Source organism: Camelus ferus, chromosome 5, assembly GCF_009834535.1.
Source record: "Camelus ferus isolate YT-003-E chromosome 5, BCGSAC_Cfer_1.0, whole genome shotgun sequence".
Lineage (NCBI taxonomy): Eukaryota > Metazoa > Chordata > Mammalia > Artiodactyla > Camelidae > Camelus > Camelus ferus.
Genome location: NC_045700.1, coordinates 81859435 through 81880640, shown reverse-complemented (window position 1 = coordinate 81880640; position 21206 = coordinate 81859435).

Below are 21206 nucleotides of genomic sequence, written 5' to 3'. Positions count from 1 at the left end.
AAAAGAAAACTTAGGAGCCAGGTGCACAGCCTCAGAAGGTAGGCAGAGAACTGTGTGCCATCCAGCAAATGTACGGGGGGCTGGCTCCTGGGATGCTAGACGGAGGAGATGGAAGGAAGAGACGGTGGAAGAGAAAAGATCCATGAAGAGAGATTTGACCCATCTTGACCAATGGATAGTCTGAGCTTCAGCTGAACTCAAGTGGTTCAGTCTCCCAGATGCTGAGACAGCTGCTTTTGTGTGCATAGCACCCCATGCTCACAGAGGTTAGTCTGCCAGCAGTTCTCAGGACTGTGCTCAGATACGTGCAATGCACAGCCAGGAAATCACTGCTCTAGAGAGCAAGCGAGTGCTTTGTGAGCTTAGCCAAAGAAAGAGCTTCCCCTGGACGGGCTGGAGAAGGCGGCTTGCATCAGGTGAGGTGGGAGGCAGGAGGGAGACGCTGGATGATCTTTGGAAATTAAGTGGGTCTTGCAGAAGGGAGAAGAGCTCTAGAGAGAAAACTTCACAAACCTAGTCCCAGTTGCAGAGAAGACTTGTGCTGGCCTGCAAACACACATCCTGTGGGTCAGAGCACTGCCATCTGAGTAAAGAGAGGGAAGGAATTGACGGCGGTTATCCTGCAGACAAGCCACCACACAGGGCTTGCCCGTGAGGCGAGGATTAGGCTGGGAGGGCTGTGTCAGGCTCATGGCTGCATACCGGCACTGCCTGCTACACTGCGGGACACACACCCACGTGCAATAAATATGTATTAAATGAATTAGTAAGACAGAACACAGATGCTGTTCCCACTGACTTCACATCAATCCTGACCAGGCTCCTGCTCCCCAGTCCCTGTCTGCAATACCCTGCTGAGATGGACAGGGTCGTACAGAGACCTCAGGGCTCCCTTCATCCCTCCCACCCCTCAGATCTAGTCAGAACCAGCCATAAGCAGACAGAAACATGCCTCCTTATCCTGGGCTTGCTCAGCCTTCTAAGAGCCAAAGGTGCCTCTCAAGCAGAAGACCCCAGACCCCCTTTGAGCCCTTAGAATAGGGAGTGCACACTTCCTGTTTCAGAAAGGAGTCAGAACATCAAAGAAAAGCAAACGTCCAGCATCCCACCAGAGATATTCCCCCTCTGTCTTCACGGGATAACCTCACTCAGACCCAGAAGTTGGGGGAATGGTCTGAGCTGCCTTGTCATGTCTTTGGCATGTAGATGATGCTGTTAATTCCTATTAAAATCTCTTAAAAAATAATAAAGCCAACATTTATTGAATACTCAATATGGGTTGAACATGGTGCAAATCTCTGTACACAAATGATCTTTTTGAAGTGCCGAATTTGTCTCCATTTTACAGATGGGAAAACTGAGGTTTAAAGGAATAAAGAAAACCACTCCACTCACAGAGCTGGTGGACGACAGAGGTGACAATCGAACACAGGCAACCTGAATTCAGAGTGTATCTGTTTAACCACACGATACTGCCCCTTCCTTCCCCGGAGCAGGTGAGTATTGAGCCGGCTGATGGCTGAGACATGCTCACGGGCCAACTGGGCACTTGGATTTGGGCTAATATTCAGGATGCAGAGCTAATAATGAATCAAGCTGCCTGGCCCATGAGACCCTCAGAAGCCCCTGAGCTTTTCTGGCTTTCCCTGTGGTCGGCCAACCCTCTCAGAGCAGATACACAATGCTGTTTAGCTGAGCAGATACACAATGCCGTTCCTTAATGCTCCTATGGAAGAGCCTGTCCTCCGTCAAAGTTGACCTCTGCATGAGAAGGGAAAATTCAGCTCCCTGCCAAAAAGTCTGCCCTAGCTTCTTTCTCATCACTGTATCTGAACAAATCCACCGTAGGCTTTTTCTTTCTACCTTGTCAGGAAGCCAAGAGTGGCATTTCAAAGGACACACTTACCCCCTAGCAATTTCTCTCTTCCGCCACCATGTGCCTTCTTCTCATAAAATCAGGCCAGACAACGAAGCTGGAAACCCAGCTGGTAAGATTGATGCCCTGCTTCTCCCACCCGCCTCCGGTGGGCACGGCTCAGGAGCTGTGCGCTGTGAACAATAAACATTCAAATGAAAATGCTTCAAGATAAAGACAATCACAACTGAACATCAACAACCACAAGTCAAAGGCTTTCACTGACAGAGCAGAAGGGTGAATGTGGGAGGACATATGGCATACAAATAATGAACTGGACAGCGCTGCAAGGAAGAAGCCTGACCTCAGGTTTCTGGAAAGCTCTACCTTATTGCTCACCGACATCTGGAGCACATACACCACGAATGGACCATCCCTGCGAAATGTAACCAAACAAATCAACTGCTCTGCTCCTTCTTTCAGACACTTTCATTTTTACAATGAATGGGGAATCTATGGCCATCACTGTTATACCATTTAGGATTTTAAAAATCAGCAGATAGACAGACTACAGAAAATAAAACCAAGGTTCATATACTCTGCAACCTCATCGTCCCCACCAAAAATGAGCTGCTGAAATAAATCCCAGGAGCTTTATATTTTTGTCTGCGACCTTTTGTTTTCTTATCCCAACACAGGACTACAAGGATAGAGCTTCACTGGGACTTGACACAAGCTGACTTTGCCAGACTCGAGATGCAGCGATTTGATGAGAAATTAAAAGCCATTTGTGGGTTTCTCACTCCCTCTATTTTCTGTGACAATTGGCAGGTGAATTTTTCCACTCCCTAAACTCTGAAGGTGAAAAAATACAACGTTGATACGTGTGTTAGTCATCAAAACAAAGGCACAAAAATTGCAACACATCTAGTGGCGGAGGGCCACCTGCCAAGCAAAGAAGGACCTAGGGGCTGCTTAAGATGCAAAACAAACACCTCCCATTTTAATTGTCTTCCTTCAATTTCCCCGAAGAACTTAGACACACACCTCTGTTTTCAGGGGGTAAGTTTCATTCTTCCTTATCCATAAAATATAAGAGTTGGATCAGGTGATCTCCCAGCTGCCTTCCCCATTCAGACGAATTCTATCATTTTAAATATACATGTACAGATATATACACAATATATATTCAAAATACATTTGTGTGTATACATATGTGTATATGTATATATAAGTGATGCTAATATGTCAAGATAACTTTAAAATAAAAATATATTGTCCCTGGCATCTGACATGCATTTTGCCTCTCTCTGTCTCAGTCTCTGAATCTTAAAAAAAAGAAAAAGGAAAGACTTGGAATCATGGGTGGAAAATGGGTTTCAACTTGCTTGCCAAATCTCATCCTTTGCCAGGATCATTATGTTGAAAAGCATCAGTGAAGCTATGCCTGGGCTCAGCATAAAAGAGTGCTTATATTTATAATGAGTACTTATAATGAGTATTTATGTATAGCGAGCATTTATAATGAGTAATTATAATAAGTTATAACATGAGGCAGATCATACATGATATTTCTATGGCTTTCAATAAGCCTATTAAAGTCTAAGTCCTATTCCCTTTGTGGGAGAGTCATTGTAAGGACAAAAGAGAAGTTTGGAGTCTACCCATTGAGATTTCACAGCCGAAGAAACAGAGGTCCAAAGAGATGAAAGTATTTACCTGTAGTTAAAGCTTGAACCTCAGTATTCTGAGTATAGTTCCATCATACCACACCACATCACCTTCCTTAAATTCTAGCAAGCTCTATGCAAAGCAGCCTGTGGTCAGTGAATCATTCAGGATGCAGCCAGGAAATTGGAACCTCTCTCCTCTCTAGGTATTTTAAACAGAGTACATTTAATCAGGGAATTAGTTTACACATGTAACTAAGGAGCTAAGAAGCAAAACAGATGAAGCACCCAGGGATTAGTAACAACAAAAAGTTGTTATCATCCTTGAACTGAAAGAACACAAGAAGGAAGTAATGTTCCCTGAACCATTTTAGAGGCTACCTGGCAATAGCTGGAACTACAGAAGGAGAAACTGTGGGAAACTACAACCATGGAGGAGATGCAACCAGTGATGAAGCATGAAGGCAGAGAGAGGGAGGAATACCCCAGTTTCTCCCCATCCTCCTGCCTCTAGTTTTCTGTAGTGCCTTCGCTGACCAAACCTACTCAGAAGCCAGTCAGCAAGAGAGCCTGGGAAACATACCTGCAGAACTGACGGCAATGACAAGCACAGACAAAAGAATATATAGACAGTTAAGAGATAGACATAGATATGATTTCAGGACATGAAGTAAAACTAAAAGGCTATATCCATATCTTAAGGATGTGCCAAAATTTTTCTACCTAATCCATTAATGCATTCCTATTAATATACAAAAATATCTCTCCTCTCTAAAGTATACAGGAGATCTTTTCTTCATCTGAGTCTCTTGACTCTAGACTCATGGTCAAGGGGCAGAGGTTAGTATACAGAAGTCTTGATGGAATTTTTCACTGAAGCCAAACTAAAAACAATCTCCTATCCAGATCACTCCAACTCTTGTGTGAAGGTTTAAGGCCTTGAGAGGAAAAGAAAATTACCTGGGAAGGAGGCCCAGGAAAATCAGCTTTCCGCAGAGTCCCAGAAGTTAAACAAAGATGACTTTAAAGTGATAGACTGGAGATAGTTCTATAGCTAGAGGACCCCTGACTTTAGAATCTGAGACATGGCTCCCAAACTACAGTCCTAGTGGTCTACCTCAGGACCACCCTGAGACTCTTATTAAAGATCTAAACTCAAGACCCTACACACTAGACCCATAGAAGCAGTAAATCTAGAGATAGAACTTGAGCATTTGGGGTGAAATCTCCAAGACATTTGGGGAATAAGAGTTCCTGGATAAGGAAATCCTTGGCATCAACAAGAAATTCAAGGTATGGCCATCAGTCCTCCTTCCCAGTGAGCTAGTGATACATTTTAATGATGCAAGTCATCTGCAGCTGCCAAAGGTGTATTGCTCTGTCTGACAATCCGCAGGAAGGTCTGTCCGCTGCCCAGACCTGTTCGCCAGGATCTGTTCCATCTCTGGACTATGCAGTTCAAGTTCTCTTTCCTCTTTTCCCTTTCCCTGGGGAAAAGCTTGCTTCCCTTCTCCACTGCAGTCCTCCCCAATTCCCTCTCACGTTTGCCTCACACCAATCTCCCCTGGAGCTGGGGGCCCCCAAGCTGCCCTGTCCTGTTGTTTCCTATGTCACTCTGAAATGGCAGAGGAAGTGGCTGTCATAGATACAGCTGCCCTGGCTGTGGGCCCAGGAGGCCTGCCCATCACAGATGCTGGGGGCTCTGTCCTCTCTGCCGTTGACTGCGGCTGAAGGACCCTGAGGGCGGGTGCCATGTTGCACCTGCTCCAGGGGAAGGCAGATATTCTCCCAGGTCCCCCCACAGGTAATAAAGCCTGCAGGATGCCACTCCACAGATTCACAGCCCCCCCCCCATAGGGGAGGGGTCTGGCTGCAGCACTGTTACTTGTGCTTCACGTAATGGTGTTTCTTTTCCTTCAAACAATCTACGGGGGCCACCTTCCCGGAGATGAAAGATGAAAAGACAGTGAGATTACCTGCCAGGACCACTTAGGCTTTAATGATCTTCAGGGGAGCACTCCCAGAGACACCAAGCAGCCACCAAGTCATAGGACGCAGTTCTAATAAAATTAGAATTCCTAAAATAAACTGCCGGGCATCTGGAAAGCACGAAAAACACAATGTATTATGTAAACTGACATCCAAATATTGTACACCTGCATGGGCCTGAGTTACAACAAAGCCATGATGCACACTGAAGCTTTGTTTCTAAACTTTAATTTCCTTGTAAGTGGATTTTAATCACTAGGTAGCCAAACCATATTCAATACCAGTTTCCTTTATGTTGTCCAGTGGTTTACAGTTTCTTTGTGCCAAATTCTCAAATTCACATCTACATACATTCCAGAGCTGCAAATACAAAACAAGAACTATTCAAATGAAAAGGAAAGGGTTTTACAAATATTCAAATAATAAATTCGCCTCCTCCTTCGTTTTGCATCCAGCTGTGTTGGAGTCCATTAACAACAGACTTACGAGAGGACTGAAGGAACACTAGGTGACTGGATGAAAGTCAAGCTCTGTATATCAGTCTTTAAAAAATGAATATGAAACCCCAAATGACATTCAGTCTGATCATGAATATTGATAATATAATATTTATTTAAAATATAATGTATTCATCGGTACTCAACCAAAAGTAAAATTAAACTCATCAGGAGCAGAGTAACTGTTTGGTTTTGCAAAAGTCAAGGACCCTTGTTGGGTGGCTTAATGACTTCTTGTTTGTGTTCTGTTTGCATAAATTATCCATCAAGTGCAGCCATTACACCGGATGCAGCATGGCGCTTGCGGAGGAATGAGAGGACCCTCATTAAAGGGAAATGTGATTGGAATGGAGTCATCACTCCGTGTCTGGCAATGATCTGCTGTCTCCACTCTCCATCCCTCCTCACCAATTCCATTTGAAGTCGGAACTGGGCTCGCAGACCTGGATTTTTAAAGGCAACGGATGCAATCAAACAATAGACGGAGTAAATGACAGTCACTATGCCTGTAGCCAAATGTAATAAAGAAAGGGAAGAAAAACAATATAATGAGCTTCAAGGCAATCAGATGAGTCTCTGAGAATGCAGGTGCGGATAACGCTCTCTCCATTCATCCAGCCGTTTATGGACCACAAAAAAATCCCTTTTCTCAATATCTACAGACATTCTTTCCACCTCATGGTGTTACTCTCCAATAAACCAGATATGGATAGGACTCAAGCCATGCTGTGTGTAATACTAATTAAGTAAGACAGGCAAAAATAATGGCAATCCTGCTCCACATAGTACAATCATCGTGTTCCAGCCTGGACACATCCCACAGCTATTCCAATGTAATTGTATTACTTAGTGCAGGAAAACCTCTGAGAATGTTGTTTTCTAGTAAGAGAGGATGCAAAATGAAGCTGTAGAGCACCAGAGAAGCCACATAATAGGAAGAGAGAAACTTCCCAACAGAGTGATAAGATGTTGTGTCTCGGCGATGTGCAGAGCTGAGCATATGTTGTATTGGAATAAAAAATGCAGGTGAATCCAAGGGAACTGAGAGAACACAACCACTTCTTGCTGCAATCTTAAATAAAACTGCCTGTGTACCTAGCGACAGTTCTGGTTCGCTTCACAGACGTGGCTCTGAAATAAGAAATTGAAGAATACTATCAAAGGATGATCATCACCATAAACTAGCCACGGCTAAACCCGCCCTCCAGGCTGGGACACTATTACCAGCAGCTTAAGCTTGTCACAAACGTTACATGCAAAACAGCACAACCGTGCAGGGTCCACACAGCTGGGGCTTGGAGTCAGGCTACAACTGGCTGAGACTGGTCCTTAATTCTCTGAATGGATGCCAAAAACGGCTGAGGTGTGATGTGTTTACAAAGCACATCCTCAGGCCTGATAATAGCTCATAATACAGCCTTCCAGACAGGTTCAAGTCCATGAAAGGACACTGGACACACAGGTGACAGGAAACAGCTGCGCTCCAGCTACACGGAGGACAGGAAGAGAGGGAGCGAAGTTTAAATTACAACAGGCAGGTGCGACAAGTATCAAAAGACAGAAATGAGGACAAGTAGGTTATTGATGAAGGGAAATATTATTAGGAGGTGCAAGGGGACTGCAAAAGAAATGGACATTAATGTGTTGAATGTCAACAGACACATACGTGGGACAGGGACATGTTGAGAGCAATCAGCCTGTACACAAACTTTTTCACAAAATACTATCTTGAACACTATGAAATTGTCATTTTGGTAGGACACAAATGGTCAAATGCCAGCAACTTCAAATGATTCAACCTAGAATTTCTGCCTTAATTCAGAACCTTGAATAGCACCAAATGCATGCTAGGCAATCCACAAATATTCACTCATAGGATGGGTGAACGAGTAAATCAGTTTTCAAATATTTAGGATGAGAATGTTTAACCAAATGAGCAAGAGTTTTCTGGCTGGTTTCGCATGTGTAGCAATCTTTTTGTGGAAGTTTCTTTCTCTACTTTTCTTTCATCTACATTCATTACTTCTCTTTTTAGTCCATCACTGAAGTTATGCTCACTAGAGTCAGGGACTTTGAGAATTTGCAGACATTGTTAAAAACCATCTTCTTTTTAGATTACTGGTAAAGATGGTTAATAAAAATAACCAATTCTATGTTCTTTTCTAAACTTTTTGGATATTAGAAAAATAGATACCAGAGGATCCAATCACCACTGTTCGCTATTGAGTCTTTGTGCTGGTTTAAAAATGCTAAAGGAAAAATGTTCATCTTCATTGAAGAAGTTTGAACCAGTTTTGCACATCAAGCTTGTCGAGGCACATGTCCATTCCTTAACACTGTCACATCAGCCAGCTCCATCCTTTCAGCTGCACAAGCCAAAACCCCTGCAGTGATCCTTAATTTTGTTTTTTATTTTGCTCACATCCCGTAGCCAATCAACAAATCTTGAAGCACTATCTGCAAAGTAGATCCAGAATGCAGCCACCCCTCACCCCATCTCCTGCTAGTCACCCTCACACACCCCCAATCCCCTCCAAGGCCAAGCCAGGATCCTCTCTCATCCAGATTATTGTCAGAGCTTCTAACTCTTCTCCCTGTCTCTGTCCTTGCCTTCCTCCACCCCACTCTCCATAGAACAGAAAAATTATCACCCTTGAAAACTTTCATTAACCCCTCATTTCACTCAAAGTGAAAGCCAAAGTCTTAACTTTGTCTAAAAGCCCTCCCCATCTGCCCACTACACCCCACTGCCTCCCCAGTTCTGTCTCCTGCTGCTCCCCATCCTGCACATGCTGCCCCGCTGCACCACCACCCAACCCCCGGCCCCCTCCAGACATTTACTCAAGTCTTACATCCTCCGTGAACCTACCCCCAGCTATCCCACCCGAAATGACCACCCCCTCCACCAGCACTCCATAGCTCCCTTCTTGACTTTTTTTTTTCCTTTAGCCTTTGTAGTGGTTTTAAAATAATGTTCACAAATTATTTGATATTCCTCCCTTCAAAAGTGGAGCCTAATTCCTCTCGAGTCTGGGCTTTTCTTAGTGATATTTCTGACAATTAGAACATGGCAGAAGGGACAGGATATTGCTCCCAGGAGTAGGTCATGAAAAGGCGTGTGGCTTTCTCCCTGCATACTCTCTCACTCTCAGTTCCCTCCATCCCTGGGTTTGGAAGTCAGCTGCCACATTGTGAGGACCCCCAACCCACTCTATGGAGAGGAACTAAGGCCTCCTGCCTGCAGCCTGAGGACTGACCCATTATGGAAGTGGATTCTCTGACCCCAGTCAAGCCTTCAACTTACTACAGCCCCAGCCAGTAACTGACTGCACTATCATGAGATATCCTTAGCCAGAAACAATCAGCAAAGCCGCGTCCAGATTCCCGATTAACAAAAAATCTGTGATAAAATAAATTTTGTTGTTTCAAGCCTCTAGGTTTGAGGGCAATTTGTTATGCAGCCACAGATAGCTAATACAGCTCTTATCTAAATGTATTTTATATAGGGCATTTTATTATCCTGTTTATTGACTGTCTCCCCCAAGGAATGTAATTTCTGTGAAGGCAGAAATCTTTGTCTATGTGAAATGAATTAACCTTTTACTTTTAATAATTAATAAGTGGGGTATCCAAGACTCCCACACATTAGTAGATCAGCAAAAAGGCAACACACAGATACACATTTACAGCAGTAGCAAGAGTTTATATCACTTGGGAAAAGGATGATTACACTTGGTCATAAAGTAGACACCTACCACAGATGTGTTGCAGGAATAATGACTACAGAGAGTCTCCTGTTTTCCTACTGAATACTAAAGATGTGTTCTCACAGAAAAACAAATCACCCAGTAGATAATTTGTGAGTTGTTGGTTCTTTATTCAAACAGACAAAAGAATCATCATCAGACCTCCCTACAACCACAAATGCCCAGACTCCACATCCCAAGATTGTGATTCAGGAAGTCTGGAGTAAGGCCTTGTCACCTGCTATAGACTGAATGTTTGTGTCCCCAGAAAAGTCATATATGGAAACCTAATCCCCAGTGTGATAGTATTTGGAGGTGGGGCCTTTCGGAGGTGATCAAGTCATGAAGATAGAACCTTCATGAATGGGATTCACACCTTATAAAAGAGATCCCAGAGAATTTCCTCACCTCTTCCATCATGTGAGGATACAGTGAGAACAGGGCCATTTATGAATAGGGAGGGAGGCTCTCCCCAGACACTGAATCTGCCAGCACCTTGATCTTGGACTTCCCGCCTCCAGAACTGTGAGAAATAACTGTCTGTGTTTATAAGCCATCCAGTCTATGGTATTTTTGTTATAGCAGCCCAAATAGACTGAGACAGTATCTTCAGCTGCACAAAAAAAAAAAAAAAAAATCTTCTAGATTATTCTTGGTTATATAACTAACAATGAGAACTCCTTCACTAGGTGGTAAATAATTAGAAGGTAAGCAAATTTCTAGTCTGCTAGCACTGGAAGCTCTCCCATTGATTCAGCAACACTGAATTCTCCTTCTGAGTTCCCTCATTCACTTATTTAGTATCTACAAAGTTGTTGTGCACTGGGGACGGAAAGAGTCTGGAGGAGCTCAGGGTCTGGTGAGGGAGATCAGACCCTCACCCAATGAGACATCCAACCCAGAAAGCCCCGTCCCTGCCTCTCCCAGCAGAGCGTGGGCTCATCCCACACACATGCCTCGGGCTGGAGATAGACTGATCACATATCATCAAAGAGACATGGACTGGGTAGCAACTGACTACAGGCGAGGGGCTGGAGACTAAACAGCAGGTTCCCTAAAGCTAAGAGGAAAGCCTGAGAGCATCAAGTTCTTAAGTCAAAGACACGGCATCCTCAAGCAAGAGGAGTGGATGAGCCTCACATCTCACGGCTGAGATCTGTAAATAGTCTGCAGAATTTCAACCAAACAAAGGATACTTCTTTCCTAGTACTTCAAATAATCTATTTAATCTTCGACTAGTGGGGATGGTGCACAGCTAAGAATTTGTGAGACCATGGTTCCCATACTGGTCTGCTACTAACTAATTCAGGAGTCTCAGAAAATAATTTAATTTGGAAGGGTCTCCATTTCCTCATCTATTAAGCAGCAGTGTAGGAATAAGTAATTTTTAAAGTCGTTTCACAGCCCTAACACTCTATTAAAAATTATACATGTGAATACGTGTGTAGGCGTAACAATCCATCACCCAATACTGTTCTCCGAGAAATGGAAAGCGCTGTGTATAAGAGAGAGATTGTAACTTGACTTTACTGGTAAGGGAAGTAAACACCGGCTGGCTTATGTTAATTTCCGGAGTAGTAGTTGACAGGGTTATCCTTCATTCGGAAAGTATTTCAATAACAATCGAATGAGTTATAACAAATATCCCCAGGCATTTTAGCAGTACCAGAAAACTGTCAGAGCCCCAGAACTGGGTCCGGGATTTCATTTGGGTTACGCAGTGCCCTGAGCTTCTAGACAACAGACAACACGGAGCGTTTCCCCTCCCACCCAGTAGTTCACCAGCTCATCTTGGTTCAGGGAGGGCGTCTGAAGACTGCAGACCCACACCTACAGTCCAGCACCGTGGCCCCTCACCTCCAAGCCCGGTGTAGGCAGGAGTGTGACTGATGCTGCAACAGATGGTGAGCTGGAGGCTGTGGGAGGTTGTAACTCCTTGTTCCTTCTGCCAGTTAATTCCCAAGGAGGAATTATTTCGAAGAGAGATTTCCATCTCTCACCCCACTCCTTCTGGGGGAAAAGAATTAGAGATTCAGAAAAACAAGGGCAAGATGGGGACCAGGGACAATCATTCCCAGATCACTCTCAAGCAAAGTTTCTCTGCCCTAATTAGCATCACTGACACTGGCGGCTGGATAAGCCTCTATTGTGGGGCTGCCTTGGGCATTGCGGGATGTTTAGCAGCATCCCTAGCCTCTACCCACAAGATGCCGGTTGCCCCCCTCCAGAGCTGTGATGACCAAAACTGCCTCCACACATTCCCAAACGTCCTCCGGACTGCTCCCATTTAAAACCACTCACAGAACAGTCTGCCCACAAAAGGTCTCAGACAAACTAGGCTGGCTGAAGGGAACACGCCCACTCTGCACAGTGATGCTTCCATCCACACCCCCCCCACTATGTTACCCTGTTTACTCAATTTAAATACTAACAGGACCTCTACAGACATTCTGCTTCATTCTCAAATCCTGCATCTAAACATTGAAAGCTCTGGCTGAGAGCCTAGATTTGGGTGAACCCAAGTTTGGCGCAAGGTCAACCTTATGTTCCCAGCCTCTGCTCCTGATTCCATCCACTCTGGCTGGAACCTTCCAAGGGCCTCCCAAGAACAGGCTGTATGTGGGAGTAGTTCTCATAAAAGAGAAAGAACAGAAGAGGCCAGTAATCAGAATCCGCAGCCTGGAGCTCCGCCTTCCTCGTTCACGGGCTGTGTGGCCTGGAGCGCATCACTTAAGCTTTCTGAGGCTGCTTCCTCAAGTGCAAAGTGAGAGTAAAGCTCCCTGCCTTGCCTTTCTCAGTGCATCATTTCAAAGCTCAAATACAAGGCATGAGACGTCTGTAGAGGACCAAATGCTTGCCGTTACCTCCAGCGTTATTACAGCAGCCCATCTCTGTGTTAACAACCCTCCACTGCAGGAGTTTAAGGAAAGGCTCAAAGACCACTTTTCTTTCATGTTAGTACTAACTTGGTCAGAAGTTCCTCTGCTTAATTTCACCAAAAATGTGAGACATTGCCAAGCAATTTCTTTGAAAAAGATTACCAATCAGGTCCAACAAATGGCAATCAGTATTTATCTAAACCTACTAGGTACCCTTGGGACGCATCCGTGAACAACACAGACCAGGATTCCCGCTCTCAAAAGGCCTATCTTTTAAATGGGGTGGGGGCAGGGGGACAATAAACAAACAAAAAATAATAAAAAGTAAATTGCATAGTATGTTAGAAGCTGATAAATGCTGTAGAAGAAAAGGCAAGTAAAGGATCTGGTGTCGATGTGAGGGTGGGGTGGGGGTCAATTTGCTGTTTACAAGGGGCAGCCTGGTTGAGAAGGGGGGATGTGGGCAGCTGCGGGGAAGAGCATTCCAGGCACAGGGAATGGCCGATGCAGAGGTCCGCAGGCTGGAGTATGAGGTCAGACTTCCACAAGCAGGAGACCGTGGTGAGCAGGCTGAGAAGCAGAAAAGGGGTAAGAAATTGGAACTGGGTGTGAGGGTGGTTGGAGGGCAGAGCCAGGGCATGTGAGAAACATGGCGGGAGCCCTACTCTGAGCCAGCCACTGTGCTGGGCACTGGGGAGCCACAGCGAGCAACTCGCTCCCTGCTGCCAGGAGCTGGCTACCCGCCAGGGACAAGGGGGTTCTGAGAGACCTTGACAAAATTCTTGGCCTTATTAAGGACAAGTCTGGAAGGAACGAGGGGGTCAGCGGTCCCTGACTGAGTTCTTCTTTCACAGACAGATTGTGTGGGCATCAGAGCCTCTCTGTGCCAACGCCCACCCCGCAACACCACCACCAGAAAACGGTGAATCCTCCTGCACAAGGGACCCCTGGTGACCCACTAACAAAGGAGAATGTTCACCTCAGGTCTCTCCCCCGTTCTTTGGTAGATGCTCAGCCTGGTGAAATCCGAACGCCAAAGTGTGTGGCTCAAGGAAAACAAGAGGCCGTCACTACAGCAAGTTCACCTTCCCGCTGCCTGTCCCCTCGCTGCCACCCATCCCCCAGCCAGGATCTCAAGGGCCTGTGCTTCTCACGAATGAGGTGCCAGGAGCTTACGCCCCAGGGCCCTCATCTCTCCCCGCTCTCCTAGACCCCCAACCAAGGGTCGCTGACTGTTGCTTCCACACTGGGTGCAGCTAGCTCAACCTTGCCCCATCTTTCCCAAGTCGTTTGCAAATGAGGCAGCTGCAGGAGCACACACAGTTGGCTCTGTGCCCCAGGGAGGTGCTTCTAAAGCAGCAGGGGATGTGCCGCTTCCAATCAAAATTAATGGAACAAAAGCCCCCTGGGTGCTGCACGAGCTACGTCTCCCAGGGAGCCTGCATCTCCGCCGTTCTCTCCCCAAGCCCACCTCCTGGGCTCTCCTGTCCCTTGGGTGTCTTTGGCAGAGGTCTCGGGCCCATCAGGAGTCGGTCAGATGGGGGTTCACACACATACATTTGGCACACACGTGCACACTCCTACTCATGCACACACAAACATTTCGCATACGCATGCACCTTTCTTGGTTTCTCTTTTTAACAAGTGAAATCATTAGCAATCTCATGGGGAGTTGGGGGGGGGGGAATTACACCATGAGGGCGGCACAAAGGAACTATATAATAAAACAGCCCCTGCAGGGTTTGCAAAAAAAGTTAAGAGCCTCTGGTTTCCTCTTCATTTTTGTTTTGTTTGTTTTGCTTTGTTTTCATATACAAGCACTTTGCGTGCACATTTTTGTTGTGAAAGATTCAGGACAGTATGTTAAGTACAGAGCATGGCATCCACGTAACCTCTGACCTCCGAGCCCCTGTCTCCTTCCTCAGAGGTAAACACAATTGTGCTGGAATATTCTGCTGTCCATTTGGCTGGTCCAGGAACCCCTAATCCCAGAATCCCCCCTTCCCGGCATGACTGTGGGTTAGAGTCAGTCAAAAAGGAGGTTGGTGAGATCCGGGAGGCAAAAGTGAAGCAGGAGCCGTGTGTTCTGGAGGGCGTGTGGGTCACAGGTGACAAGAGACAGCACTGAGGCGCTGGCCCGTCCAGTCTAGCACTGTTCTTTCCTCCTCCATCTCCAGCTCACCTTCTCCCCAACCCCCTGCCAGCCTACCAAGAGGCAGTGACTCCAAGGAACATCCAGACATTTCACTGCAAACTCAGAGACAGCAGCGAGCACAGCCAACAAACTGCCACGTGCTCCTGCTGCAGTCCCACCCCAGCTGCTGGCTTCCAGATCCTTCACCCCCGACTCCACCTTTACAGACCCTTTCCTACGCAGCTGCCTCCACAGCTTTGTAAGAACTAAGTCCTACAGTAAACGCCTTATTCCAAGACTCTTCCTGTTCTTGCTTCCCAGATTAACTGGCTGACATGGCTGCCAGCAGCGTACTGTGCTTCAGTCCTTTTTCTATACAAAGGTACCAACCCACACAGAGCTCTGCCTTTTTCCCTCCTTTTTTCCTTAAATGTAATCATCTTGGTGAGATTTCTGTGGTTAACACATACAAACTAACCTCATTCTTTTTCATGGCTACATAGTATTCCATTGTGGGTGCAATATCTTTAAGCATTCCCATATTGGTGAACATTTAAGTCGTATCTAGTTGTCCACCCTGATAAAAATGCTGCAGTGGCATTTTAGAGCTATCTCTTTATGAATAGTATGCCAATCTTCTTTAGGGCAGGTTCCTAGAGCTGAAATAATCAGGGGAATTATTTCTAATTTCTATCATATTTACCAAATGGCCTTCCAAAAGGCTTCTTTCTCTAAAATGCTGTTGCCCTGCCAGCAGCTTTGTCCTTGTTTGCTAAACAGGGCTTTGCACTCTGGGTTCCCTGGAAATGCTAACATGCTTTGCCTGGAGCGGGCATTTTGAAGCAGAGACGCAGACATTGGAAAAGCAAGAGAGAAGGTCATGGAGAGCATTGTGCTTAGAAGAAATATACAAGTAGCTGAATAAAGACTAAAAGAAGACAAACCATGGGAGCTGGTATCCACATGAAATGGGCAGAATGGGATTACCCTTAAGAGAAGGAGACTTATTGTGTGATTTCAGAGATTTACAACTTCCTCCAAATTACTGCCCATGCATGCATCCATGGACATACATGTACACACACATATACACACACACACTCTTCAGCTTCTGTTGCTGAAGCTTAAAATTCCTTTAAATATTTTCTTCCCCAAAATAGAGCTAAGGTCCAAATAAAAATAATCCATATGAATAAGCAGTAGTTATATGTGAAGAACTTTGCTAAATATTTACATGCCTTATGTCACTGGAGGTAGGTCTTATTCCCACTTTACAGATGAGAAAAGTAAAGTTCAGAAAATCAAAGCTAGACAACAAATGAGTTGCAGAATAAGGATATGAACTCAGCTCTATGGACCGAACAAACTTTAGCCATGGTGCTGCCTGCCCAGGGGAAGGCAACAATACCCCTTCACTTTGCGGTAGGGAGTGGACTGCTTCTGCTGGCCTCATTCCTGAGAGCAGCTTTGCCTAGAGCAGAGGACACCGGGTGTTGGAAAAGGCCAGTGAGAGAGAGGAGGAAAGGTCAAGAAACAAGATGCTGAAAGGAGTCACCTACTTCCTGAGCCAGTGAAAAGGAGGCTGGGCTAGATTGGCCCCGAGGAGAACCTGGAGGAGGACCAGAGGAAGAGGAAGGTCAGCTCTCCCGGTCGGGGCAGCTCCTCCGGACTGTGGTGCTGAGAGCCTAGAAGACACTGGAAGCGCTGGGAAGGCCACTCCCGAGTTTCCTCTTGCCCTAGCAAAAAGGCGCCTCCCCCTGACAGGCGACCCCCTACCGTAAAGTAACTTTACCCCCACACAATTAGATGACCTCAGGGACTAAGGACCTTGCAATAAGGATGCAGGGAAGGAGCAAGGGGATGTGGGTGATGAGGTGCCAGCTTGGGATCTGGGTTGTGGGATTGTCGGCGAGGCCAGCGCTGGGAAAGCAACAACGTGGAAAAGAGGCCTCGCAGGAAGGACAAACGATGTGGTCACAAGTCCCTGGGAAAACACAGCACCAACGAAGGACAGTGTTCTGGGGGCAGGTGGGGGGTGCACAGCAAGGCTCCGGTGGCGGAAGAACCTCAGGTCCGCAGGGGCCCCAGGCTCCAAACACAGACCTTGTGACAAGCCAAGTCTACCTTTGCAGCTAGGCCTGGAAAACACATCGCTTCAGCAGGCCCTGGTGAAGTCCTGCCTGCCTACAAGTAAAAAGGAAACAAGCCTCTGGGAATCAGTGATGACGGGAAACAGGGAAACAGAAGGTAAACAGAGCCACATGGCAGGCTTGTCTGGAAGGACCCAAAAGGAGCACCAGTGCGCTGTGGGGCCGGGATCGGGGGCAGGGGGTGCTGGGGGTGCTGCGCACTCTTAGGGAGGTGGGATGGAAGTGGCCATCTCCCCAGACCCCACCAGAGGCCTGATGAGGGTGTGCTGCTGTCCTGAAGGTCCCCTCTCCCTGAACAGCCTGTCACCACAGGAAGATGAGCCGCTCCAGCCACCACTAAGCTCCGAGTCAGAGGCGGCAGTGGGGGCCAGGCCCGAGACAGGAGAGCAAATATTCAGGACAGACTATTTTTTACACTGAAGCCTCAGAAGCATGTGTCTCTCAGTAGCGGTACAGCACAGGATGGACACTACACGTCCATCTGGCATGACAGTCATGAAGACTAAGCAGCGATACGGAAAGTCAGCGTAACGTGCGACATCACTGACGATGACAGGTGGGCCCTTTTCTCAGGCGGAGACGCGCCAGGAGAGGCGGTCTCAGAACAGCAGCAGTCGTGGCCAGGGGGCTGTGGGGTTAGGGCTGATTTCCCCTCCACTTTCTACGTTTTCTGTCGGAGGGTCTGTATGCTGCTTTTCCCACAATGTGGAGAGGTGAGGAGGGAAAGGTCTGGACGGGAGCTGAGGTGTCTGTGACGACCCTGGGTGACTGCACAGTGTTTGTCCACAGTGAGTGTGAGAACCAGACCCCACACACACCACACAACACGCACACGATACACACACACCGTGCACACACAACACACACATACTATGAACACAACACACACCTCACACACATACACCATACACAACACACACAACACGCACACACTGCACGATGCACACGCCATGCACACAAAGCATACACCCAGAGGCACGCTCATGTGCCTTTATTCCCACATGGATTTCAGTGAGTATCCGCTGAGGAAAGACTTTGCCCTCCGGGATCCCAGGGGGCGGGCGAGCAGGGTAGCTCTCTCTTTGTTCCTCACAGGAGACTCAAGTTTGCTCCCCAAGCAGAGCACTCATGAGCCATATGGGAGCTGGAAACCCACCCCCAGGCCACAGACACTCTGTTCACTTGAGAGCAGCACCCTGCACCTGTCAAGGGATCAGATGCTGGGTAGAATCCCGATGGACACCTCCAGGAAAGACACCTTCCGGGAAAGAGCAGCCCTCACCTGTGCCACGTAGAGCATTCCCTCCTGCTTCCCTCGCACAGACCAGCTCTCACAGCTTTCTCTGCTCCAGGAAGGTGTGAGGACACACATGCCCATCACCGGAACCTCTCATTTACTATGCTGGAATCAGCCTTGCTGGAGTCTTCTCCAGTGTTCAACATTAGGCACGGTACATAGCTTGTATATAAATCAAATTAACATACACTGTCACTGCCTGGTTGAGCAGCTGTGTTCTCTGTGTTTAATTTCATAGTCAAAATGAAACACTTTTCCATTACTAGACTGCAGCTCCACTGGGTGACTGCAATGGTTACCTGCCAGAAGAAAGCCTGGCGATGCCTGCCCCATCTGAAAATGGCAAACGCAAACTGGACTTATGGAGGGACTGAAGAGTGGCAAACTGCCACCAAATTAAAACATTGATGTTGATTCACCTCTTGGAATCAAAAGTTTGTTATCAACCCAGCATCGTCGGTAAGCCTAGGCCTGGCATAGACGGTCAGAGCAGAGTGCTGTTAAGGCCAAGAGTCAAGGTCAATGCATGTCCGAATTAATTTGCTCAGCGCGCTATCAAGAAGGCTCCGCTTTCTGGCGCATGTGTGCCGTGCTGACGTGTTGCCTACCTACTCCAGGCCGTACACCTCACAGATATTCAAATGTGCCAGTTTCCAAAAATGTCTTGCTTGGTATTGTGAGCCCCAAGATCACAGGAGGAAATTGAGACCAGACTCAGACAGACTGTGACCTAGGGACACAACTAATAGACAACATGACCAGGATTCAAACCAGGATCCGAATGAACCCCAAGTCTCTGCTCCTTCATCTTCATCGAGCGAGAGTGGCTGGCACAGTGCAATCTACACCTGCTAGAACAAGCAAAACCACTCAGAGCACACGCTTTGCTGCTGATGGAGTAACAGTGGTGTCTCCCTGCACAACATACATCATGGTTACTTTTAGCACACGGAGTGCCCGCCCTCAGGACCCCAGACGTCCTTCTCTCTGTCATGTGGGGTAGAGACAGTCCAAGTTCAAGGTTACAAAGAGGCAAAGCTCCCACTCTGCAGCTCTGCCAGGCCCCCGACATTGGGAACATCCACTGTCAGGACCCACCAGCAACGTCCCCTTCCATTTTTGGTGGGCTTCAGGTGGGCTCCCAGGCCTGTGCAGACAGCCCCCACCCCGCCCCGCCCATACCAGTCAGAACTGGCTCTCCTCTCTGTTCTGTAAGTGCTACGCTTTCTGTCTCCTAACTGGGCCTGCCTGCTCCACCTGCAGCGGCTCACAGCTCCTTGAACCCGAGCCTCTGCTCACTGGCAACCTGTCTGGAATTCTGTCCTGTTCAAGAGTGTTGACACAGTGAAAGACAGGCAAGGCAATCAGATGGACGCCAAGCCTGCAGAGCACAGAACTCTCTTCCCATGAGGACAGCACACTCCTCAGCTCCCAGGGCCAAGGATCATAAATCTCTCTATATGCGTGCAGGGCATGTGCAACCACGGAGAAACCACGACGGCTCATGACGCCTCAGATTGGATGGCCCGAGCTAGAGAGATCACCCAAATATTTTGGTAGGCCACAGAGTAAAAGAATTACAACCTTTGGACCAGAGATTCTTTTCTCTGCCAAACAGGCGTTTTCCTGCAGGATGATAGCGCATACTTTCCACTCCAGATAGATCAATGTTGCAATTAAGACGTTGAGCGGAGCTGGCCATTCAGGGGCGGCCTCGATGGGCGTCTACACCTTGAGGGGGAGGAGGTGTTGTATAAGAAGGCTCAGGGTCCAACCCTCAGCACGATGAGTTTACAGGGTCATCAGGCTCTGAATGCTGACTCTGAATGAGGCTGTTCGTGGAACTTGATCGATAAGCCCAATGGAAGTTTTTAGCTCAGAAAAAGCGCCCAGCTTGGGGAGTCGAGCAGTCTGGGCTAATCCATCCTTAGTTACACCGTTTGGGGCAAGACACTTCACTGGAGAGGTTAACCTCCCTGAGTTCTAGGCAGTGTGGGGTGGCAGCAAAGACCACCAACCCTGGAGCCCAAGTGTGCCCAGATCTACCATTACTGTCTGTCTGACCATACGTGAGGTACACAACGTCTCTGCCTGAGTTTCTTCATCTGTAAAATGGATTTAAAAGTTGTGTTTCCTTTTGAGGTGATGAAAAGGTTTTAGAACTAGACAGAGGTGATGGTTGCATGACATTGTGAATATACTAAATGCTATTAAATTGTTCCTTTTAAAATGATCAATTTGGGGGGTGTGTGTAGCTCAGTGGCAGACCTCGTGCTTAGCATGCACAAGGTCCTGGGTTGAATCCCCAGTTCACATACACACAAAAAAACTTTGTTTTTAAATGGGGGTGGGTATAGCTCAGTGGTAGAGTGCATGTTTAGCATTCACAAGGGCCTGGGTTCAATTCCCAGTACCTCTGAGGCTTGGTTCCCCTCCACAGGAGCCTCTCTGTGGGGTCTCTCGGGAGGGCTTCCTCACATCTTGGTGGCTGGGCTCCCAGGGCCAGGTCCCCAGGGGAGAACCCTCAGAGGTCACACTGTATCACTTCCACCATGTCGGAGTCACAGAGGCCATCCCAAAGCCTTACCCAGATTCAAGAGGAGGGAAAACAGACTCCACTCCTTCACAGGTGATGACAAGATTCTAGAAGAGAATGTGGGACCAGAAATATTGTTGTAGCTCTTATTTCCAATGCAGCTGGCCACAGCACCTTGCCAAGCCCACCTGTGCTGTCGGAGATGGAGCTTTGGACTCCAGACTTTCACTCCAGAGCCCAGTTCTTATCCACCGGGGGACTTAGTTGCAACGTTTTCATCTGTCGAACAGAGATCATGAAATCTTCTACTCCAGAAGGTTACAAAGGTAAGTTAACATATTGGGGCCTTAGTTTCTTAATCTTTAAAATGGGGTTAATAGAAGCTCCCACCTCTGGGTTGTTACGAGGCTTGACTTATTGTTAATAAGTCAAAGTGATAAGCAGACTGGAATA